The sequence below is a fragment of the Tenebrio molitor genome, chromosome 1 (assembly GCF_963966145.1).
Source record: "Tenebrio molitor chromosome 1, icTenMoli1.1, whole genome shotgun sequence".
Classification (NCBI taxonomy): Eukaryota; Metazoa; Arthropoda; class Insecta; order Coleoptera; family Tenebrionidae; genus Tenebrio; species Tenebrio molitor.
In genome coordinates, this window is record NC_091046.1 from 30,382,617 (window position 1) to 30,406,668 (window position 24,052).

Sequence of the window (24,052 nt, forward strand, 5' to 3'; positions counted from 1 at the left end):
TTTCAACAGGTGAGCAACGGCCCAACCGCTAGGGTATGAAAATCGTAGAGTTTAAGTAGAACTTAATCTTGCTGCAATCGGCGAAATTGGCAGCGGAAATGCAGGGGCGTTACTGCGCATATCGCTATCATAATCCAAAGGGATCGCCCGGAGAGGTCGCCGTCTTCAAATTCGACCATATTGAATGGTTTAAACGAATTTATCGCCCCAGCAAGTCTTCTTTTGTTGACTAGTTTATTTGCCCGGCCAGGTATTTTGCATCCGTCCTCATGAATGGTAGGTTTAGATTGTCATCTTTTGCAGTTCTGACCACAGCCCTAAGTAAAAGCTCCAGTCTCCTCTGCGGTTGTTGTGCCTCCCCTTGCCTTTTTTTTGATTGCCCACTTTCCATGGTTTACTTTTAGCAGTGCCTTTAAGAGTCTAATACATTCGGTAGTGTTTTCAACTTTTCCACAGTACTTTCTCCAAGACTCCTCTTTCGCCTTTCTACTTGCATAGATATTTCGGCTTTCTACTTACATAGATATATCGGGCGTTCAAATGAAATCCTGGGCTGAGTAGGCGTTGGAAAAATTAAACCGTTTAGAACAGTGTAAAGTTTGAATTTGCCGCCGTTTGACACGAATGTCATTTGTTTATGTTTAATCGGGACATAATTGAACATGTTTGTTTTCAGCAAAGGGTGCCCTTAGATATTTGCTTCGAAAATAGGAATCGTTACGTTATTCGATTTTTGATATAAAACATTGCAAAGAAAGAAAAAAAAAGAAAAAATTTTTGGCTCTAAATTTTAGGTTAGCTGTCAACATGCTCCAATTAATCTACGCTTTAAAAAAGCACAACAATTAACGGTTTCCAACGCCTTCCCAGCCCAGGATTTCATTTGAACGCGCGATATTTTAGTCGGGAATGTGGCCTCCCCCACTCGCAGTACTTTTAGATCTGTTAAACCGTCTACGCGTCAGCGTCAGAAAACTCTTCCACCAAAAAGTCCCACGTATGCATTTCCTCTCTTTTTCTCGACACTTGTGTTGTAGGCTGATATTATGACCAATGTAACGGAATGCTTCATTAGCTGCACACTCAGTGGTATTTGTGGACTTCTTATAATCGTTCCAGTTCAACAAATATTTAAAACGTTTATTTCACCATTCTATAAGCACTTGTGGAATATTTCTAGGAGAATGTTCGCACACTTTCAAGTGGTTCTATTCTTCATATCTTCTGGTGATTCGAATTGGATAATATGTACACCACTGCTCCAATGAAGGGCATCGTGACAAATCTCGGTATTATTTGTGTGAACATTAGAATTTTCAGTTCACTATTAGTAGCGTAGAGGGATATGGAGGGAGCACTCTTCAAAAAAGTGGTTACGACCGCGCTTTTCTGTAGACCTAATAAAAGGTCTCCAGATGAGCCGAGAGAAACCGAAGTTAACGCAGATATTTCATCTTTCCAGTGGCGTCCCTTTAACTTTTTTTTGGGACAATTTTTGTAGGAATTGTAGGAAGACGACGGTAAATATTTAGTTCAAAATAAAAACAGATCAGAGTTATACAACTGAAAAAATACAAAGACAATTCACCAACCGGTTCACGTGTAAAAAACCAAATCCCAGTAAAATGACGGAACACCGACGCCTATGAAGCATCTGATGCCCAACGACCCTCGTCACAAAATGTCACGAAGTACTGGTGGTCATTTTAAAAGGCGTCATAAAAGGTCTCCGCACAGGTCTCGCGACGTGCCGCTTTCTTTACATTGCCAGCATAGGCAGTGCTCCCTCCATATCCCTCTACGATTAGTAGACATCGCTCATTAGCACCCCTACTCATCAAGTTATCGTTTGAGGTGCGACAACATAATATGGAAGCCTGTCGGAAGTTTTTATTGAATGAAGTTTAAACAAATTGCTGCATTAAAAATGTCTTGGGGCCAGTGATAATACCATTTGTAAATGACTTGCAGAACTCCATTTTCATCAGTACCAACAGACAGTGTTCGTCCACATACGGCAACAACTACAAGAGAGTCTCTTTAAAATACTCATACAATTTTGCTTCATAACCATCTCGTTCTCCAAACCACCCGCCTATGTACGTATGGTATCATAGATGTTGAGATACCATCTCAACATCTATTGGTAGAACACCAACGTTGAATTCAAAAAGCCTGATTTCCTGTATGCCTCTGTACAAGTATGTTGCCGGGTGTGTTGGAAATCTTGGTGATATCATTAATTGTTGGTTATTTGTTGTTTGTATTGTTTTTTAGTTGAAATTTTAATCATTATATCTCATTGAGTTTAGCCAACAGACAGTTTCGTTAGAATTGTTCAATAACTATTTGGCGTCCGGGTTTTTTGGAACGCATAGCAATATGTACGAGTATGTTCGGAAGACTGCTGTGCAAGCTCATTGAAGTTATTTTGACACTTGCACTGATTGTTTTTGGTAAAACATCTTGTGAAGAATATATCCGCTTAGCTATATATCTTTGTTAGCTATTCTAATTTTAATTTAATTTCGAATTTTTAGACAATAAAAATTCATTCGCTTTCACCAAATTGAAGGCTAGGAAAGATCATATTGGTGAGATAAGTTGAGGAGCATGCTCACGAACCAGGAGAATACCTGCTGAGTGCTGAAAATATTGATTCCGCCCAATAAGGACGTCTAATCAAATCTTCATCCCAATTTCCTGATCTATGTAATACGAACGCAATTTTTGGTAGAATAGTAACCGGTGATGAAATCTGGATATATCAGGATAATCCAGAATTCGGTGTTCAAAAAAGGGCGAAAACCACCAAGTAAATTTAAGATGCAATGCTTTTGGTGGCACCACTGAAATATTGCTAATTAATTATAATATCCTAAAACGTTCCGCAATCAATGACAACAGCTGATTTTTCGCTTAGACGAAATAGTAAACCGGAAACAGAGAGGTTTTGCTACTTCACGACAATGCCCTAGTTAACACAGCTCAAATCGTAAACCATGCATTACAAACAAAATTTAAAGCAATTGATCAATAATCATCCGCCACATAGCTCTGACCTAGCACCTACAGACTACTTCCTATTAAAAAATTTGAGAAAAGGACTACGGAATCCAATATTTTCAGCTGAAAATGAAAGAAGTTTATCGTTATTGATTCTTTTTCAGATAAATAATCATCTGATTTGATATTTCAAGGGTTGCAAAAAGTTCATGATAGTTTTAAATGTTGGGAGTGCTATATCGAAAACCAAATAAAAAAATAAATCACAACAAAAATCTCTTGATGCCCTCTTTCTGCCGGACAGCCCTCGTATATTTGAAATTCAGTTTACATATTATTCTGGGGTGGTTTTATCTGAAATAACTGTCCGTATTGATAAAATAAAGTCGGTATGTGACTGACACTGTTGACGGTGCTAAGTTGAGACATCTTTACCATAAAATTCGGTTTATCTCGTTTATGTTTCATATACGTCCAGGACGAAACAATGGCTGTTACCAGAATAGACATATTTTAGAGATATTGCGATTTTGGAGGCAATGACTGCGAAACTGCTGGAAATAAAATAAAGACGACCATAGGAAATTGCGCTCGCCTCTTGTGGTATATGGTCGCTAAATTGCCAATATTTTATACAATAAGTAATTTATTGCGGATCGCAACTAACCTGTTAACACGTCAAGATTCATTTACTCTCTTTTTTATTAAAGTCCATGCCAAATAAATATCTGCAACAAAACGCTTTTCTTGCTGGCAACAAATTTTTATATCGAGAAAAAGCAAACAAAGGTGATAATTCTACATCCAAGTCGTCAATTATTTATCTGAGAACAAACGAATATTATGCGTTGATTAGTAACTGCAGCACTGACAAATTTTTGACGTTGCATCCTAGAGATATAACTTATATTGGTCGTTTTAGACTAATGTTCCATGTTTAGCTGGAAGTACGAGTATGTCCTATATTATCAGTGAATTTATTTCCAGATTATTATTTCTAACTAACATTAAACACAAAAATTAGCACATAAATAACATTTTTTAAATTACATTTACACTAAATGTTCAAAGTGACGACCCTGTACCATCTGACAATACTAAGACAATACCCAAGACGATTATAAAACTAATTTCTAACATTCTGGATATTAACCTAATCTCGTGTAGAATCCTTTACATTCCATCTTCTTCCTATCCATCTTCCTGGGAGAACTTGGTCCACGTAACGTCTCACATTAATTCCGTAATGAGGCGGAGCACCGTCTTTTTGTAACCAAATGGTATTATTTGGTAGGTCAGGGTTATTTGCATTCGGGAATAATGCAGCTAATGCAGGCATCAATTCCAACTGTAAAAATTGGAGGTATCTATCTCCAGTCAAATTGTTTGCTAAAAAGAATGGACCTAGAATTCTGTCATCAATAATTCCTGCCCAAACGTTAACTTTCTGAGGATATTGGGTATGAATGTCTTACATGGGGATTTTCCCTAGCCCAATATCAACAATTCTGTCTATTGACCGTTCCATTTAAACAAAATGTTACTTCATCCGAAAATAAAACACGTTGGAAAAACATTGGATCGTGAAGGCAAATTTCCATTATTAGTTCACAAAATTCTTGCCTACGATCAAAGTCATCTTCTGCCAACTCATGAACCAATTGCAGCTTATATGAAGTTTAACAAGAACTGAAGTGTGGCTTATACAGGGTGTGGCACAACTCACGCCCCAGAGGAAACTGACTTGTGCTAACAGCTATAATAACATTACAGAAACGATAGATTCTTTTTTGTTATCTGCTTTTTTAATCGAGTTATAAGCACATCAAATCCACCAATCCAGTTAATCAAGTGCGGATGAACTAGGGAAGAACAGAACGAATGGGGCCGTTGATGCTTGGTTTCCAAAAATACGATCATTCTACTCGAAGTATCTGGTCGACTGTATTTTATTGTCAAATTTGGCACATTATTGCACTGTCAAAAAAAAAAAAACAGAGTGTGTCTTAAAGACGCACGACAGAAGTGAAACTTTTGTATTACAGGGAACCATTGTAATTATTCATTAATCACTTTTAAATAGCATATTCACAACAAAATTGTATATTTTAATGAAGGAAATAAATTATAAACAACGACAAAATTAAACAATATCCAAATGCGTAACTCATTGTTCATTTTTAAGCCTCGAAATTAAAAGAGAGGACATTATCGATAAATGCCGTGAGTGTGACAAAGACACAAGTATACACAATTTTAAGGGATGTTTGTATCGTGTCAAAGATTTTCATTTAAGTGAAATGGAAATATAAGGCGCAACCGTTGTGCGAGACACTGCTCCCACTCGACCCGACAGTGTATACCCCCACCACTTTTCGTCACACTAAAAGGTTGCCGATCAGAATTTCAAAACCCTCCCATAAAAAGTTTCACTTCAAAACTTAGGTTAAGAATAATGTCAACAAATTTAATGAAAGTTGTCTTCGTATAGTCCGCAATTATTAATACAAATTTATGATTGGGCGGAAGTCGTAAAGTAAACAGCAAATGCAAATAATAACAAAGCGAAACACCAACAAAACAAGAAAGAACAAAAGGAGATACTCAAAATGTCCCCATTCATTTCGCGACATAGTTGTGCACGCCGTAGTAAGGTTAATTTAGAGGCTCTGACCATTTCAGGTGGAATTGTGCAAAAGCTTCTTGTAATTTGTTTAGAAGATCCTCCTCGTTATGAATGGGTCGATTGTAAACAACGTTTTTCACGTGCCCCCATAAGAAAAAATCCAGAGGATTGAGGTCCGGAGATCGTCCAGGCCAATGGCGTGGACCACGCCGTCGCCGTCGTCCGATCCAACGATTAGGATACTCGTACATTAGATTCAAAATACCTTGCACATTGTGACTGAAATGGAGTGAAGCCCCGTCATGTTGTAACTGATTTATGCGAAAAATCAATGGAATATCTTCAAGTAAATGAGGCAGTTCCATGTTTAAAAAGTTTGCGTGCACTGCTCCTGTTCAACGCATAGGGAATTCAAAAGGTCCGTTCTGAAAATAAAGAGTACCTAAATCGACGCTGAAATGCACGCGGATAAATAGCTCTGCCGACCAAAACTTGATTCGTCCGAAAACAAGACCCGCTTTATTAAGCAACCAAACACAAAAATTTCTTCGAACAGGGTAATCTTTCAAAACGCGATGTACCGATCTGCTGGAGATAACCAACTCTTGGGCAATTTCTCCTATACTCCTAGTTCCATCTTCCCCAACCATACTATTCATTCTGTTCATTAGCCAAGGTCCGTGCGGTTCGTGCACCTCCGCCAATTTCATTTCGATTCGGCAAAACTTTCCCTGTTTCTTAAGCCCTAGCAATTGTTTTGTGGTCAGGAGAAGGTCGGTCAGGGAAACGATCAGAGAAAACTCTTGCTGCGTCCCTAGCGTTCCGCCCGCATTTTCCAAAGATAATAATCAACATCTCAACATAATCAACAACTGAATACATCTCGGCAAAGTTTTGCAACACGATTTCATATCTTGCGAAAACACAATGACGAATTAAAATGTTTAAATTGTCAAGATGACACAAACATCTTTAAAAAAACAGTGGCCGATTTGATTATAAAAAGTTTCGCGCGGGTCGGTAATATTCGATTGCGTAGCGACCAATGGTATTCTCCTCGATGGTATTCTTGTCTGATTGGTCTATTGACCAATGTCTTTTCTCGCTTATTTTGAGATTAAAAAAAAAATATAGTTTTTAATTTACATTTCAGCATAATCCACGAATTTACCAGTCTTCTGTGGGGTATCAGTCCTACCACACCCGATATTGTGATCCAAAGCAATGCTTCTACTGGGTACAGTTGCGGCCAAATAAAACTGGGCAGCAATTTTTTCTATTGTAAATCGGAATTAAATATTAAATCCCCACCTGAAAAATCATCTCCTAGGAGATAACATAAAAAACTATTTTTCAAATTGGCTTCATGCTTCACTGTTATGTTGTGCCACAGGTATGGGTATCTGGTTACCAGAGAAACTTTCATTTTAAAAGCCTGAATTACCAAAATTTATAAAGATGATATAAAATGTCAATTTATTATTATTATTACGCAAAATAGAAGCTGAGACCGAAGTCTATTTAGCTCCCAGATCAAAACGGAAAAGTAAATAACTATTTCCGTAATTTCAATTTCAATTGATCGCATCTGCTTCGTCATCGAAAATGTGCATCAAGTTTGTTTTTAAAGATGTTGGGGTTGGATGCGTTTACAATTTCGTCACTCAAGGCGTTCCAGTCGCTTTTATTTGGCCGCAACTGTACAATGGCGGACAAAAAATTTCGTCTACAACTGTCATTCCACTCACGTATGCCGTAAAGCAGCCTTTAGGAATGGATAACCTCACTTCACATATTGACATGTGTGTCAATCAATTTGTCTCTATATGTATTCTTATGGATGACACTAATAAATTTCAAATTGTAATTTGCAAACGTAAATCATAATGACACTAAAGGCTAAAGTACACGCAATTTTTGTGAAATGACAGGAAAAGGGTGGACGAAATTTTTTGTTCGGAATAGTACACTCGCCGGCAAAAAAAACGGAACACTAATTAGTCAACAACAAATTTATTCCCATTATACCTATTTTTATGTATTTTGACCAGGAGGCGATGATAGCAAACAAACATAACCTTGAGCATTAGCATAGGCTATTTTATTAGCAATTTCGCAAAAAAACAAATTTTTGCTTAAAAATCTTCTTTTCTTAAATTTACCAATTTTATAATAATCAAGCAACCTGGTTAGATTTTTCTAACTTTTGTAATTTTTTTATTGTTGTTGACTTCGAATTTAAGTGCAGAACGTAAAAAAAATGCCTCTAGCTGGTGTAAATATTGCCAGAGCAGTAGCTTTGGTTGAAGACTGTTGTTGTTTCCGTTATGCAGCTAATGCTATTGAGGCTCCTCTTGCTAGTGGTCACAGAGCTGTTAGAAGGTTTCAAGAGACTGGTCAGTACACAAGAAGACCTGGATCTGGTCGAAAAAGAGCAACCACACACCGGGACGATAGATTTTTAAATAATAATGGTGTTCCGCTTTTTCTGCCGGTGAGTGTAGTTGAATGTCGATGGTTTTCAATTTCTAGTAGCACATCAAGTTATGCATCTTCATTTAATGTCGCCCGACGTCCAGTTTTTAGAAGATTCTTTACAACGCCATGTTCCCGAAATTTGTTTTCAATCCTACTAATTGTTGATTGATTTATGGGCTGGTCCGGGTATTTTTCTCTAAAACGTTGACACACTTCTTGATGTATCCTAGCTCTGTCGCCATAACCAATCATCATTAACACTTCAATTCTCTGATTTCGCTCAATTGTATGTACTATTGGGAGCAAAAAAGTGGGACATGAACGTCACTGTCTTGACTTTTAATGTGAAATGACAATTATCTGTTTCTAACCCTACTTTGAATTGATTGACGTTGTCATTAATTATGTAGGTTGTTGGGCATGAGTGTAAGTACATACTAGGCTTGCGGCGTTTTTTAGGACGCACCCTGTATACATTTGATGAAAACAAAAATAAAAAATATGGTTTGATTACATTGCATTACATTTTATTACATACTACCAAACCAGAATTCTTACTTCGCGGAGTTCGTTCCCAGAGAGCAATAGTAATTACACTTGCGGCTTGCACTTTCTCACGACACGACATGGACATAGCCGTTTATTTTAAATAAAATGATTTAAATTTGGGTTCTCTCATCTTAATTAGACATTTTAATTAAGCAAATTTGTTATTGTAAGGTTTCTTTCAAGTTAAATGGTATCATTTAATGCCACATTTTTCTAAATTGCTTTTAAGATAATTCGTGTTACATTCGTGTTTTTTATACTATATGTAAAAAAAATGGGGAATATTTAGCTATAGCTTTAAGCAAAAATTCTTTTATACAGTTTCTTCTAACTTCATGAAATTTAGGTGTTGATGAATATAATTAATTTCTCCTATAAGTTTTGTCTGTAGATTCAACACAAACCCCATTTTCGGATTTTTTATAAATAGCAAATTTGACAAATACCGACAATCGCTGATAATTCTTTTTAGCCATATTGCATGTGGTGCCAACTTTCTTGGTAAGTACACTTGCTTTCAAAACTTTCGCGTACACATTCAAAATCAAGTAACAACGATTTTGCAAAATTTAAGCAGTGTGAACGGGTAATTTTGAGATTAGGTTAAAGGTGACATTGACAGCAATTTAAAAAATTATGATCGGTCTTCTACTCACGGTTCCTTCTTGTTTTCCACCTCTTCTTTACATATTACCTGTAGAACAGTGCTTTTATTTAGCCCATTATGAGTAGCAACCCTTCTTGTGGACCACTTTTCTTCTAATTTGGAAAGCATCAAAACTTAGTCTTGCTCTGTCAGTCGAGTCATTTTGACTTTTTAAAAGTTTATTAAATGTCAGAGTTGATTAATTACAGCCCTGATTTAAAACAGCGAAAAATAGGTGTACGCCAAAGTTTTGAAAACAAGTGTACGTACACTTGATTTCAAAGAAATAGCGTACTATTCCGGACACGGAATCTTGGCCATAACTGACATTTTAACTGACTAATATGTGAGAACTGGGGGCCTACCACCGACTCGTGTGAGATTTCTCACCGGTGAGTTTTGTCACCAAAATGACGTCATTTTAATGAAAAGTGCTAAAACCCTACTATTGACGCTGTGACTTTTCTCACCGGTGACAAAAGTCGAATGAAAACGCGTGAGATTTTTCGATCGCTTTATTATGAGTGGAATTATGGTGAGATTTGACATTTGAAGTGTGTTCAATTCAAATGAAGAATACTAGTTGGTTATAATGAATAATATATGAAATGTTTAATTAAACAAAGTGAATATTTAATATTTTTGGTGTATTATTATTAAATATCAGATAAAATTTGAAGAAAAACGCAGGTAGGTAACCAACCAAACGCTCTTTTTCTACATCTTGATGAGACTATTATTACTTGCACTGTTAATTCTACGTTTCTTTCTTTAACACACCCCATAGTGTGCCCAATAGTTTTTATACTTGTAAATTGTAAAATATGCATTACAATACGTGTTTTGCGTGTTTTTTTAGGTTGAAGTGGACTCTGTGGATTATATTTGTTTGGAATTATTCATCTAAAAGTGAACCATCCCTCCATCTATGCCTCTATGGGCAGTAGATCTAGTTCTGGCGCGAAGTCGGTGGTAGGCAGCCCCCCTGCGCCCTGCGTGTGTTCTGCGGCCCTGCCCTCGCCCCTCGTTCCTAGATCCTCGTTCGTGGTGTGAGTACGCCGGACGCCGGTTGTCTCGCTTTTTGTTCGTTTTCAATTCTAATCCATTTCAATCCGTTTGTATTGTAATCAATGCTATCAAATAATTTACCGTTCAAAGTGTTACCTTTTGTAAATTCAGTTTGTCAGCTTTGTGTGTTTCAGTTGTAGGTACAATTCGCAACAATATTTTTTGTGTTATTTTGCCAGTGGTCTGCAATCAAACTTGTGCATAAAATGGATGATTTAATGATGCTCAATTTAATTGAGAATTTGGAGAAGAAGTAGATGTGTTATTGAGGCGAGCTGCTGGAGTTATTTAATTTTATTGTGATCTTATATGCGTCTGAAAAGAAGACCCAGTGATTTATCTATCCATACTCAAGTAATTAAGCTAATAAGGTTTTTTTTGTCTGCATTATTTTTTTATTTGTTGGCAGCACACGCTTCTATGCTACGAGCAGCTATCAGGCTTATGTTGGATGATGTTGGATACAGTTGCTTATATTAAGTATCCTAACAATTTGGAAGCCCTTAGAAGTGTCAGACACAAATAAATTCATCAGTTTCAGTGAGCACATGTAACTTTTATGCATTTTTTATTTATCGTTTTATTTACAGGTGGAGTTTCTAATGGTCGGGTTTTTTGGACGTGGAGATCGACGAGGAAAAGGATTTGGTGCTGAACAACTATTAGGACTGGCAGGCTCTGAAGTCACTGAACGAATTGAACTGGTGTCAACACTGCAGCAATAAATTCTTCAGTTTGTGACAATGACTGAAAATTGCAAAACTGTTCACTCCACCTCCTGTTTTATTGGCTTTTCTATTATTCACAGCATCTTCTTATTGTCTTGCCAGATCTGTAGAAATTAAAATAAAATGTTGAAATTAAGCCTTGGATATTTTAATAGTACACAAATGAGCTGTCACCACCAGTTTTCAGGTGCGTGGCTGACTGTTTGAAGCACTTAGCTTGCTGAGTACTGCAAAATAGGCTGAGCACCTGAAAAGTTACCTATTGACAAAAAATCGGTTCTAATTTTTTGATGTTATGTTTGGTAGATGTCAAATTTGTATATTTAGTTATATTCCACTTTGCACCCTTTGAACGATGTAGATATATATAAATTCTAAAGTAACGAATATCAAAAATTACCTTTCTCCACGCTTTCCACTCTTTTTGAGGAGAATTTTTCAGAAATTAATTCTGGGTGAGTCCGCATAAACTCGACTAAAAATTCTTTTTGCTCTTTCGTCACTTTTATGATTGATTATAAAGTTTCAAAAATCGTGAAAAATTATTTGTTAAATGTCAAAACCACCAAAACCTATATGTTGCTAAGCAACGAACGCGAATTGCAACGTTGCGATATCTAACAGATGACAAAACTCATCGGTGGAATTTCTCATCTCACGCAATGTCAATAGTAGCGTTTTTAAGAAATGAGTGACAAAATGCACGTGAGTTTTCTCACTGATGAGAAATCTCACCGAAGTCGGTGGTAGGCCCCCTGGCCTTTATTGAATATAACCCAACTTTTGACTCGATAATGCCATTTCCCTGCTTTTTTGATGTGACAAGAAAAACTTCAAAGTGATTTTTAATAATTGTCATTTACTTACACTAATGATTGGTTTACATTATTTTTTTTAGAAATGTCTAAAAAATGTTGGCCAAAAAATATCGTCCACCCTTTTCCTGTCAGTTGTACTTGTATTGGGTGTAGTTTAACCTTTATTGTCATTATGATTGACGTTTGCAAATTCAAAAAAAAAAAAAATTGTCACCCCTAAGAACATTGGCACACTATGTCAACATATGAAGTGAGGTTATTCGATCCTAAAGGCTGCTTTACAGCATACGTGAGTGGAATGACAGTTGTGGACGAAATTTTTTGTCCGCCATAGTACAGTTGATTTCAAAAAAATAGCGTAATATTAGCTTTGTTTTCATGGTTACATTAAAGTGACAAAAGCCCGAATCATCACTAAACTAGAAGGAAGGTAGCGTGATGCCTAGAAACAGTTTATAGCGGGCCTTTACGTTAGGAAAATATTACAAAAATCACTCTCAGCACTTGAACGCTATTTTTTTGAAATCAAGTGTACAAGTCCTGAGAGCGATTTTTATAATATTTTCCGAGTGTAAATGGCGCGCTGCAGACTGTTTCTAGGCAACATGAATTTCATACATTTCCTTCCTTCTAGTTTAATGTAACCATGGCAACAAAGCTAACATTACATGGGGAAATACCGTGCGATCGAAAATTAAAAAAATCGAGAAGGCCGTGATTAATACGCTTGAGTTGGCAACACGTAAAAATTCAATTCAAATGTCATCAGATATATTACAATAGTAACTGTTATTATTAATTATTGACTATTAAAATTTCCTATATTACAATATTTTCACTTTAGGGCAAAAAAATTTCATTGCGTAGTGTAACTTCAGAAATGGAGAAAAACTTGAGAACGGCGAATAGTCCTATTCGACACCTCAAGTTTTTGAGGAATTTCAACAAAAGTTTCCGGACTTTCAAGGCACTTACGAACAACTTACCTTGATTATTTTGTTTTTCCATGCCTGAAAAACAACGTGTTCAAAAACAGGCCTGGCACAATTCCCGAATTAATGCAAGTAATTACTGATAACAGTGATAACTGCAATTTAATTGATATCCCGACTTTGCGAAGGTCATTTGAAAACATGAAGCGAAGAGTAACATTATGTTTGGAAACTGAAGGCAGACATTTCGAACATTTACTCTAGTTCTTGTAAAGAATACGGTTGGAACTCCTCATGTATAACCCTTTTCACAATGTTTATGTTTATTACTAACTAGCTCAATCTTGATCCTGGAAACAATATTTATATTTACCACAATTTCATCGTATTGCAGTCATTTACGGCGTAGCTTTTTGTCTTTTTGACTTCAGATAGAGACAGTTGACAGCCCCATGACATAATCTCTCCGAATATTGATCGTTGGATCGCTAGTGATCGCTAGTTTCGATTTATAAACAAGCTGCGTGCTCATCGTTGAATAAAGGCGCGGGAGTTTTAAATCTAATTGTTTCATTAGGTGAGGAAATTCTTTTACAACCGACAAGTCACACATAATTCACACCTTTATGAAAATCAAGATTTCGACGTTATCAAAATCACTAACCTAACTTTTAAAACTGACATCTGATAATTGAAATCTTAACGAATTGCCAACTGAAATTTTTGGTCACAGCCCACTCTCATTTTTTTTTCGATCTCACGGTATTAGGTGTACGTTATTTTTTTGAAATCAGTTGGACATATAGGCCGTGCCAAAATCAAATAACCACCACCTGTTGAATTAAGTTGGTGAAAACAAAATTGCACTAAGTGGCAATTTTCATATTACCAGGATGTTAGACCAATCAAATCTAAGTACACAACGTTGCCGGTTGATTTTCGGGGTAGAATGCAGTGTTGGTGGTTATTTGGTTTTGGCAAAGACTATAGAGATATGTGTATATGTACATATTTTACCGGAAGTCCGGCGAAAAGTTTATTTTTGGTTTTTTGTACATCTCAGCGTACAAATTTGAAATTTTAGGATGTGAGTAAGCGCATAGGGGGGTATTGTAAATGTTACGTCATTGCTCCGCCCCCAGCTGCCCCCAGCCTTCCCACTTGAAAATTTTAAATGACACCCGATAGTTTTAGTACTATCGTGCGTTCATTTAAATTTATCTTCAAAATTGGCGTTAGAGAGTCGATTGAGAACGCACCACTCGTGTAAAAGCTTAAGATTTATACATCTGATCCGTGATCCGTTATCTGTATAATGCGTTCACAATCGAGTCTTCAACGCCAACTTTGAGGATAAATTTAATTGAAGGCACGATATCGCTAGCCACTAGCTTTGCTTTTTGATAATTGTATTTTTTGGGGCCGACCCACGGCAACGATGGTACAAAAAAAAATCCTCTAAATTTAATGGGGTAATCGTAAAATTTATATACTGCGTTGGGTTGTTCAATACCAAATCAATGAAAATAAATTCAAGTACCGTGCCTTCAAATAAATTCGAAATTAGAGTAGGCTGTGATTTTATTATGAAGTTGGCAAGATGTAATTTTTAAAGACAGCAGTGGCCTTGGAGTCCTTGGACAGCACAGTACAATACACGTGTTTATTCTGATCGTGACTATTCAACTGTCAGTTCTAAACAGTCTACCAACCATTAATAGACAAAATATATAAATCATAGCCTACTCCAATTCCGAATTTATTTGAAGGCACGGATGTTTCGTCAATTTCTAATATACTGTCCATTTCATATTACTAAAAATTATCATAACTACTAGGATGACTAAGATAGAGCGTATCCTAATGTCCTCTTCAGTGGTTTGGCCCTATGTCCGCGTTCATGAAGCATAGACAAATTGCCGACATAGTATTTTATTATAGTCACTTATGTAAATGTTAAATCGACTTGATTCATAATTAAATATGCAGTTTGTATTACGTTAAAAAATCGATTAGTGCTTTTGTGCAAATTACTCTAAACATGCCTTATCACGCTGACCCACAAAAAAGTTAATTAAACGGTTTCTGTTCGCAAAATAATTGTTAGTACAACGATATAAAATGAGCTCAACCTGAAAACAAAATTTCCACATCATCACAACTTTCTCCCTGTTTATGAGCAATTTTCATCTTACACCTAACAATTTCGACTAAAGTTCTGTAATTGTAGTAATTATCTTCAATTGACGCTATGCAGCTGACGGTAAAAGCCCGACCAATAAATTTAACGGAGACAAAATCCCCCAAATTTACATAACTGCCTAAATGTTAAAGCCACATATGGCTGAAATAATTTTTCCGTGTCGATTATTCTCACCCTCAAGTTCCGAATTGTATTTAATAGAAATAAATACATGTATCCAACATAACTCTACATATTTTTATTTTATAACCTGCAGTGTATAACGTTATTACATAAGGGTAATGTGTTACAAATATGTAACTGAAAGTAATAGTGGCTATAATAGTTTTATACGTGTTAAAACGCAGTTAAGGAGAAAATTGGTGTGTAAGTAGTTGTTTAGCGGTTTGTTGCGTTGAAGGAGGGTAACCTTCCGAGTCATTTCTCCAATGCGACAGCATTCCGGCTTCCACGTTGGAAGTATAGATATCATCAAAGGAACGTAGTGGTGCTTCGGCCGGATCCTCTCTAGTTCGCCTGCTTCTGGATACATGTTAATTACTCGACTAATATAAGCTAGCTCCAGGCAATCTGCACATCATTAGTATTTAACTCGGGCAGGATTATCGGAGTTGAACCCTCTCCTTATTTGCACTGTCTATTTCGAGTGCTACAGCTACACACATAGAAGGCGGATAATGTGGACTCACTCACAACTCGACTGACAACTGTAAAGTTGATAGAAAGGAAGCAATACAGTGTGCTTAGACCTGGGCAAATAATTAACAGAAAGTAGAGCACTTGATGTTTCCATATTTTTCCGTAAATTTCTTTTCATGAAAATTTCTGCAAAGCAGTTGAAATCGTACATGTCGCAATATATTTGGGCTCCGGTAATGAACACATTACGTAGCAGTTTGCCTCGGAAATAGGCTGAAACAGGCACACAAAAAGTCAATTCTCCCCCGTACTTTTAATTTTTTTAGAAGAGCGGACGTTAAGGTATCACTGCAGGTCTATTCCCATCTATACCACTTAAAAGGGTCACTCAGTGCAGTATTTGTAACATGCAGTAACCCACAATTGCTAATGTGACCCTGAAGATAAGCAACGTAGTAACATACACGTATTTAGTTGCTGCAGTCGGTTAATTCATAATGTACAGGATTATTCACGTAAGATAACGAGCCTGACCAGGTGACACGAGTGTAAACACTTTGTACACTGCGCTCAATAATGTCAGGGGCGGTTTGTTCTATTTCAGCGCACATTCTCAGCCGTAATCCTTGTAAATTGTTTGGTCTATTAAAATAAACCCGCCATTTTAAATAACCCCATAAAAAAATACTTACATTAAAAATTAAATTAAATTTTTGAAATAAAATGTGTCATTTTCTCAAAAAAATGTAAGGCACCAAATGTTTTGATTCATCGTTTTGGGGAGTAGGAAGAAGAAAAAAGGTGACGACGCCATAAGTCAAAAATGGATGACGTCATTGTTGCATTTCTGTTACGTCCAACTGTACCCACGAATTTCTGGACGGGTGCTTACTGCTTACACCCCCATCCTAATTTTTCGTAGAAGTAGGTAGTAGCACAGTATAGATATAAGAGGAATATTTTTATAAATAGAACGAGAGAATAACTATAAACCAGTAAGAGACGAATAAAGTGCTCAACAGAAGTAGACAAAAAAAAAGGGTTACATTCCTAACAGTCATGAACAAGTGAAGCAACTTAAAATTAAATTTATTCCATAAGTAGTTTCCACACTGTATATTTACACTTTCTATTTAGATTTATTTCTCTGATGATGTTTATTAAACAAGCTTTTATAGTCAGAAAAACTCGAATCCCATATTGCATTGGTAGGAATTTACACCATACGTTTTTATACCGCTGCATTCATTCGTTTCTCTCACAGCGAAATCTATCGTCTAGTCCACGGAAAAAAATTGTGACAATATCCTTCTCCATTTTCTACTGGCATATTGTTATTTTTGTGCTCCAATTAATCTGGATAAACGTGTTTCTATATTTCAGTTACATTTAATTTTTAGCATGTCAAGTTTATCATTGTCTTTAAAAGTTTGAAAATGGACGTCATCTTCGTGTGCAGCAGCAGCAAGATCTCTATCAATAAATTAAATGTGCTTAATGAGTTGATTGAGTTGTGAAAGTTATTAGACGACAGTGTTCAATTGCTGCCTGTTCTGAACATCGTCATGTATTCCAAAACAATTTCGGATTGACGATGACTTTTTTTTCTCTCTACAGCCTTCCCCTTTCACCACTTGGTCCTTGCGGTCGGCTAATTCCTTTTTTAGGTGGTGCGGCGGGGCTCCGGGATACTTTCCCCGGCCACCCACGCCCACCCTCTCCACTCCTTTTTCACAACACAAACACAACACACACACAACACAACATCCATGGGTGGCCCATCCGGCCGGGATTCGAACCCTGCCGACCTCGCGTGGTGGTCGGAAGAGTGTTTTTCTTCCTTCCACCACCCAACCGTCAGCCCCTGAAAGACATGCACACACATCCATGGCCCGACGGAGGTTCCTTCCTTGGAAAAAATCCTCCCCCTTCGGTGAGATTCTAACCCACTAGCCACAGCCATGCGGCCACCGAGCTACCGACGATGACTTTTGGTTTTTTGGTAACTGTTGTTTTTTTTTTTTTCGCTAAATGTAAGTGTACACTCCCACTTTGTTGAGCTTCAAAATGAACAGGATTTGGCTTTTCAAATGAAACACACGTGTTTCAAGTTAAAGCATGGTTTGTTTGTTCATTAATTAATAGTTTTTTCCGTTGACCGCTTGTTAATTTCAATATTAATGAATTATTTTGTCTAAAATATAGTGTATTAATGGACTTCATTAATACACTATTTTTCATTAATCAACGATTTTTGCGATTTTGACGTTTTGATGATATTTTGATGTATAAACAACCTCGAAAATGCATTGTTTGCACTTACCAACACTGCAGCAGGTAGTGCAGCATGGTTTTCTATATTTTATACCTCCATAACTGCACAATTACGAATTCACTTTTTCAAAAGCCGACCTTTTTGGTTATAATTCGCATATCATATTTTTCAAAGGTAACTAGGTTTTCTTAGCAACCGTGATTTTTACGTGAAATTGAATGAGAATGGAGTTGACGTCTTCTGATATTCTTTGTGGAAAAGCGAATATAAAGTGTTGAAAAATTTAAAAATGGCCTACCTTGAGGACAAAAAAGGATGAAGGTATTTTATAAGATCTCATCTTTATCGAAAAAGATGAAATTGGTTTTGATTTGGCTTTGATTTGAAATTTTGTCACAAAAAAAAAGTTTGCGGTCAACGAAAAAATGTTCTAATCAACTCGTTTGTTAATGGGCGATTAATAATCTCAACTATTAAAGGCACTCACTCGCTACACTCGTTCGTGCTTTAAACAGTTTCGATTATTAATCGTCTTCATTAACAAACTAGTTTATTAAATAACTATAAATCTACTATAGGCCGTGATTTGATATTTAAAAAAAATTACTCCTTGTCGACCATAATGATGATTTTTCTTCCAAAAGTTTGGCAGCTACTTTACACTGCTTTTGGAAAGATGATGCAATAATTACATGTGTCACTATATTGCAGACAAACGTAGTATATGTTCTTTTTTTTGTTCGTGGCTTAGAAATTGTAAACATGCCAAATAGCAAGGGCATAAAATAACTTCTAAATATTACAACTATGTATTTAACATGATTTTACAATAGCCGCGTAGAGTTTTTGATACAAACAAACAAGTAGCAAGGTTTTAGCACTTCAAATATGTAGAATTGGATAGTTTCTAAAGGGTTTTGTTAATACCCAGAATTTTAATGATCAAAAATGAATAATACTCCAACTACGGTTATTCTAACATTATAGTTCCAAATGAGTCGTTCTTCTCTGATCTCACAAATACATAAGCACTAGACATCCTCCACCAAAATATCAACAAACATGAATAATTCATTTTTTTTGTCTTGATTCCCACTCTAGAATTGGGTCTTCTATCATATTTACCAATACTTTCCTTTCTTTCTTTGACAACCATCAGGACCTACGGCTGTCACGATGGCCCAAGCTCTTCCTTTTGTTTTTCTGGCGCTGGTAGCGTGATGTGCTCTGTTCTCTATTTAAACTCTTGGTCGACGAGAGATTTGTTGTTCTTCTCCCACTTCGTTGATTTTTCAAGAACACCAATACATTGATTTGCTTGTATAATTAGGTTTAAACTAGGTTTTTCGTTTTAACACTTCTTTTCTATCTATCTACATATATCAGACAACACACCGATTATTAGAATGTACCGAATTAATTTGGAAACAAGTCCAAAGTAAACTATGAAGACTATCGTTACTGCGCTAGTTTGCCATCTGTACTGCCACACGATAATTTCGAAGGGTCACTTTCTGATCTACCAACATCTCAAGGTTAGAATAAAACTCAGTTTTTTAAAGACATTCGAACCACTTTTGTAACACACATTTAACCCTTCTATTACGCGTGCCCTCCTGCTTACTCTGGGCTCTTCGTACCACACTCCATTGTCTCTCGTTCATTTCACTGGATCATTTTTTTTAGCTTGTCGTATTGAAAAGATCCCAGAACACCGGACTAAAGAATGTTCAAGCCGTTAGCCCTACCACTTTAACGATTTTATTCACAAATAAATGGAATTAAAATGGCGTCTTTAAGAGTGGAGGTATTTGGTTAACGCGAGATTAATCTCCACCTTTTAAATTATCTATTTGTTTAATTTCACAAAAATCGGTCCATAAATAATAGAGTGACCTGACTTGACCTGTCCTGACAGGTATGACTACATAAGATGCACGACTAATAGGACTCAATCTGTGGAATTTCTGTTAATTAAGTGCTTGGTTGCCATTCGCTCCCAAAACATCGTCTTTGCTGGAATACAAATGAGCTGAAGAGCAAGTGATGAACTTTGGATATCCATTATTAGTAGTAAATCTCAGACTTATTCAGCAATCAACATCAAGCAATTCACGATCCGAAAGGATTTTTCTGGGGTGTTTTTACATCTTGAACTCGACACGCTGTCATACTAATAATTTATATTTTGTTAGGGTTTGTAATCACATAAGTAGCACATGCAATATACCATCAGTACTTTTTTGCCTTACTATTATAATATAAGTAGTAATTAGTCAGTTCGTTGACCAGCTTTCGTCTTAACAATTAGATCGGCGCAGGCGTGATGAATTCTAAGTTTGTTCCTAAACAATTTCAATAAATAATCTAGGCAAAAATGAATAGGGAATTCCATAATTTTTCTTGGAAAGCAAAATAATTGCTCCAATCCTCCCACGTATATTCTTAAACACAAGATAAATTTAAAATGTTACAAGTACTTGAAACATTACATTTAATGTGTATATTAATATATTTGTAACACATTTCATTACAAATTTTAAACGGTATTTATAAAAAATTCAAAAAAGGAAAAATTCCCTATTCATTTTTGCCTAGTTTATTACACATACTCGTACTTACGAGTACATTGAAAATGACAGTTTTCCAACACACTTCTTTCAACTTCTAAAAATTGTCTAAAATTTTTTTAAGATTTGTAGCAACTTTTCCTTTGCCATGCTCACCCCTGGAACTACCTTTAATAGTATGTAAGTACTAACAAATATTAAATAAAATATTCTAAATAATTACAACACACAAATTGTAAAGCCCCAGCACACTTTCATTTAGTTTTAAGGGATATTAAACCTTCGCAACAGTGTAATTGTCTTAATTTTAGTTTTAGTTAAGTATACACGTAAGATGACGAGCCTGACCAGGTAAAAATGCACAAAGCATTCATTGTGTATTGGTATTTAAAAATTAAATCAGGAATATGAGTAGGTATTCTATTATTCTATTAGTTTGAAAGGTATACATACAGTGAGTTTTTTTATTTCACTGAAAATACAATGTAAAAATGGTTATGTTCAGTTCTAAAGTGGACAAGTCAGTTCATTTGAGATAGGCAACCAAACTTACAAATGCATTAGGCGTATATTCGGGGATAATACCGAGTCATTCTGATTATAAATGATTGTTCCATCGCAGTAGGCGTTGGTGGCGTAGTTGAATGTGCCGCAAGCCTCATAACATGAGTGAGACTAGTATCGGCGATAGGTGGCGCTACCGGCGGTAGTGGAAATCTGTCTACTAGTTCGTCTAACGTTGCGAGGCTGACGGCACATCCAAAGCTTGTGGGGGTTTTCAACGCCAACCGCGACGGGACAATCATTTATTAATGACCCTGTATAACTAGTGTTATGAGTTATGATTGTCATCGGTGATAGCCCGAGTTAAAACCGATGAAAATTGACCGAGTGCGTAGCACGAGTTCAATTTTGTGTAGGTTTTAACCAGTGGTAATCATCGTTGATTAGTCATAACACGTGTTATATTTGGTGAGAGAATATAGTAAACGCTAACAGAAAGTATATTTTTTTAAATGTCAAAAATTTTAAACGTTCTATCAGTTTGACAGTAAATAGTTAAGTTACAGAATACTCAATACAATTTTTTTTTGAGTTTTCTTCGAATCTCTTCCTCGCTAGCATCTCCCCATCGATGGTGATCTACTGGACTACTAGTTGAAACGTTTTCTGGTTAACAGCACTATTTTCTGACTTCAACGCGTCCATTGAAACTTTCTGTCACTTTGACATTAACCAATTTTATTCATTAAAAACAGCTGAGAATCAACATGCGGTGATAAAATTATCATCGATCTGATAGCCTTTTTTGCGTCTTTGTTTCTGTATTTTAACAACTGAAATTAATAAAAATGTACTATTGGGGACAAATTACTTTGGTCGTCAAAGTCATTTGAGTGACATAAAGTTGTAAATCAAGCATTAGGATGGTTAAACCTTATCTTTTACTGTCAACCATTGTCACTGACTGTCACTGTCAGACTGGTCATTGCAAAATATTAAATATCGAAAAATGGGCCACTGAATGAGAAATTCCAAGGAGGAAAACTTGAAAAGGTTTCCACAAGGCAATTTGGTTCATGGACATTCCTCAGAATGGGAGACAATTCTAAATTTTTGAATGGTGGAAGGTGGCATATTTTTGACAAGAGAAAAGTCAATAATTCGAAATTGTCATCGATGTTGACTTGACGTTAATGCTTGGTTTACATTTTTTTTTTTTTTTTGAAGTGACGGAAAAATAATGACCAAAGTATTTTGTCCCCAATAGTACCATGTGACAGGTGAATTATATTCTCAGTAAAATAAAAAACTCACGGTATACATATATGTCATTGCATATGACAGACAGAACCGACATGATCCTACTTACCCATTACTTTTGTGATTTCAATTGCTTATTATTGTTATTAAACCATACTTTGTTGAGAGGTATTTTTCTGTCAGAACTTGACCTTCATTAGGCTGACGTTTAAAGCAATCTGTGTTTTATGTGCATTATGATAATGTAAGAGGGATCGAGATAGCTTTATAAATTGTATTTTGGGTTGCATTTTTACTTGGTCAGGCTCGTCCCTGCATATTTTATTTGTTAAATTATAGAAAATAAAAAGCACTAATTCATTTCAAAAAATAATCTTAATAGATTAGTTTTTCAGATCCGAAATCGTGAAATCTCACATTCAATTGTTCACAAACGTACTGACTATATAAATGTAGATGGCCTCTAAGGTAACGTACCAGTGTATTTTTAGGAAGAAATTTGCAATTCAAATCTTTAGAGCTAAAATGTTGCACTTCCTCATTCCACGCAACGATTTCATTAATTTCAATTTCAAACAATAGGTCGGCGTTCTATGTGTTCCATGTTTATGTTTAACTTAATGAATTCTGAATGCAAAAGTTGCATTTGTATGTTCACTGCGGTACAGTGTATTACTAAATAATGTACTGAAGTCATGGTTGTTCCGAATTTTTACTTTTATAAATACTAGGTATTTGTAATTCAAGTTGACAGCAGTTTTTTCTTAGATTTTTAGATTATACTCGTATCTATTTCTCGTAAAATATAGTTAAGTTCTAACCAAAGTGGAACAAACTCTAAGAGTTAAGAACTGGATAATTAATTATAATTCAAAAATATATATCTTCCAAGGCAATTACAAAGCTTTTAAAAGTAACATATTAATAAGTAAATTTTGACTCAGACGGAATAAATAGCAAAAATTAAATTATGAAAGCGTGCAACGGTTGATTTCAAAATACATTAACATCGAAGCAAAGATAATTGAGTTAAGATATTTCTTAGTCTCCCCATTTATTCTCTCTAAATCTTTAAAATTACAGGCAGCAGTTATAACGCCTGCCGAATCAATTTTATATTCCCACTGTGTTCTCGAAAAATCTCGGTTGTACTCGTAGATGTGGTTGAGAGATTGTTAATAGTAAATATGGCCGCAACAAAACCAATATTCAAGATTTAGTTGCGTACACCTGTAGCTCGGTTAGAAACCTAAACTCTCAAAGTTCGTTTCATCGGTCATTTTTGCTGAGACCATGAATAATATTTAATAGCGTAGGCGTCCAAACGCGCTTTTCCATGGCTTTTAAGAAATACGAGACATAGGTTTTTATGATAACGGCGGGCTGTTGACTTGCGCTATTCTGTGTTGAAGATTTTACCCGGAAACGAGATGAATCTGCAATAAAAGATAAAGTCCGGCGTACTATTATCACACCTCGTTTAGAAAATTTACGATTTCCTCGGGGAGTAATAATTGCCAGGTCTCTATTCAAAACCATCAAAAATTTTCGTTAAAACTTGAGCAAGTAAACATTTTTGTTTATTTTATTTTTTCTTTGATCTTGAAGAAATACAGCTTATCAGAAGTTTTATGTTTTGACAATAAAATATGCCACAGATATTTTTAAATAAAAACTTCTCACACGTAGATTGTAGTTTGCGTGTTTAAATAGATAAGTATTATAAGAACCCTTCACAATTGTCTTATTA

The 24,052-nt window shown here is 35.9% G+C and overlaps 1 protein-coding gene and 1 long non-coding RNA gene across 7 annotated transcripts in view; both read left to right on the forward strand.

Moving 5' to 3' along the window:
* Positions 1 to 24,052, forward strand: part of Rcd2 (Reduction in Cnn dots 2) — a 176,926-nt gene that overhangs the window by 114,367 nt on the left and 38,507 nt on the right. The gene's annotated exons all lie outside the window — the stretch shown is intronic.
* On the forward strand, positions 9,016 to 11,233 carry LOC138141511 (uncharacterized). Of its 2 annotated transcripts, XR_011163179.1 has the most exons (4): positions 9,016 to 9,995; positions 10,165 to 10,727; positions 10,783 to 10,913; positions 10,964 to 11,233. It is a non-coding gene; the product is annotated as an uncharacterized lncRNA (long non-coding RNA). The 2 variants fall into 2 exon arrangements; XR_011163178.1 differs by having other exon boundaries at positions 9,055 to 10,727.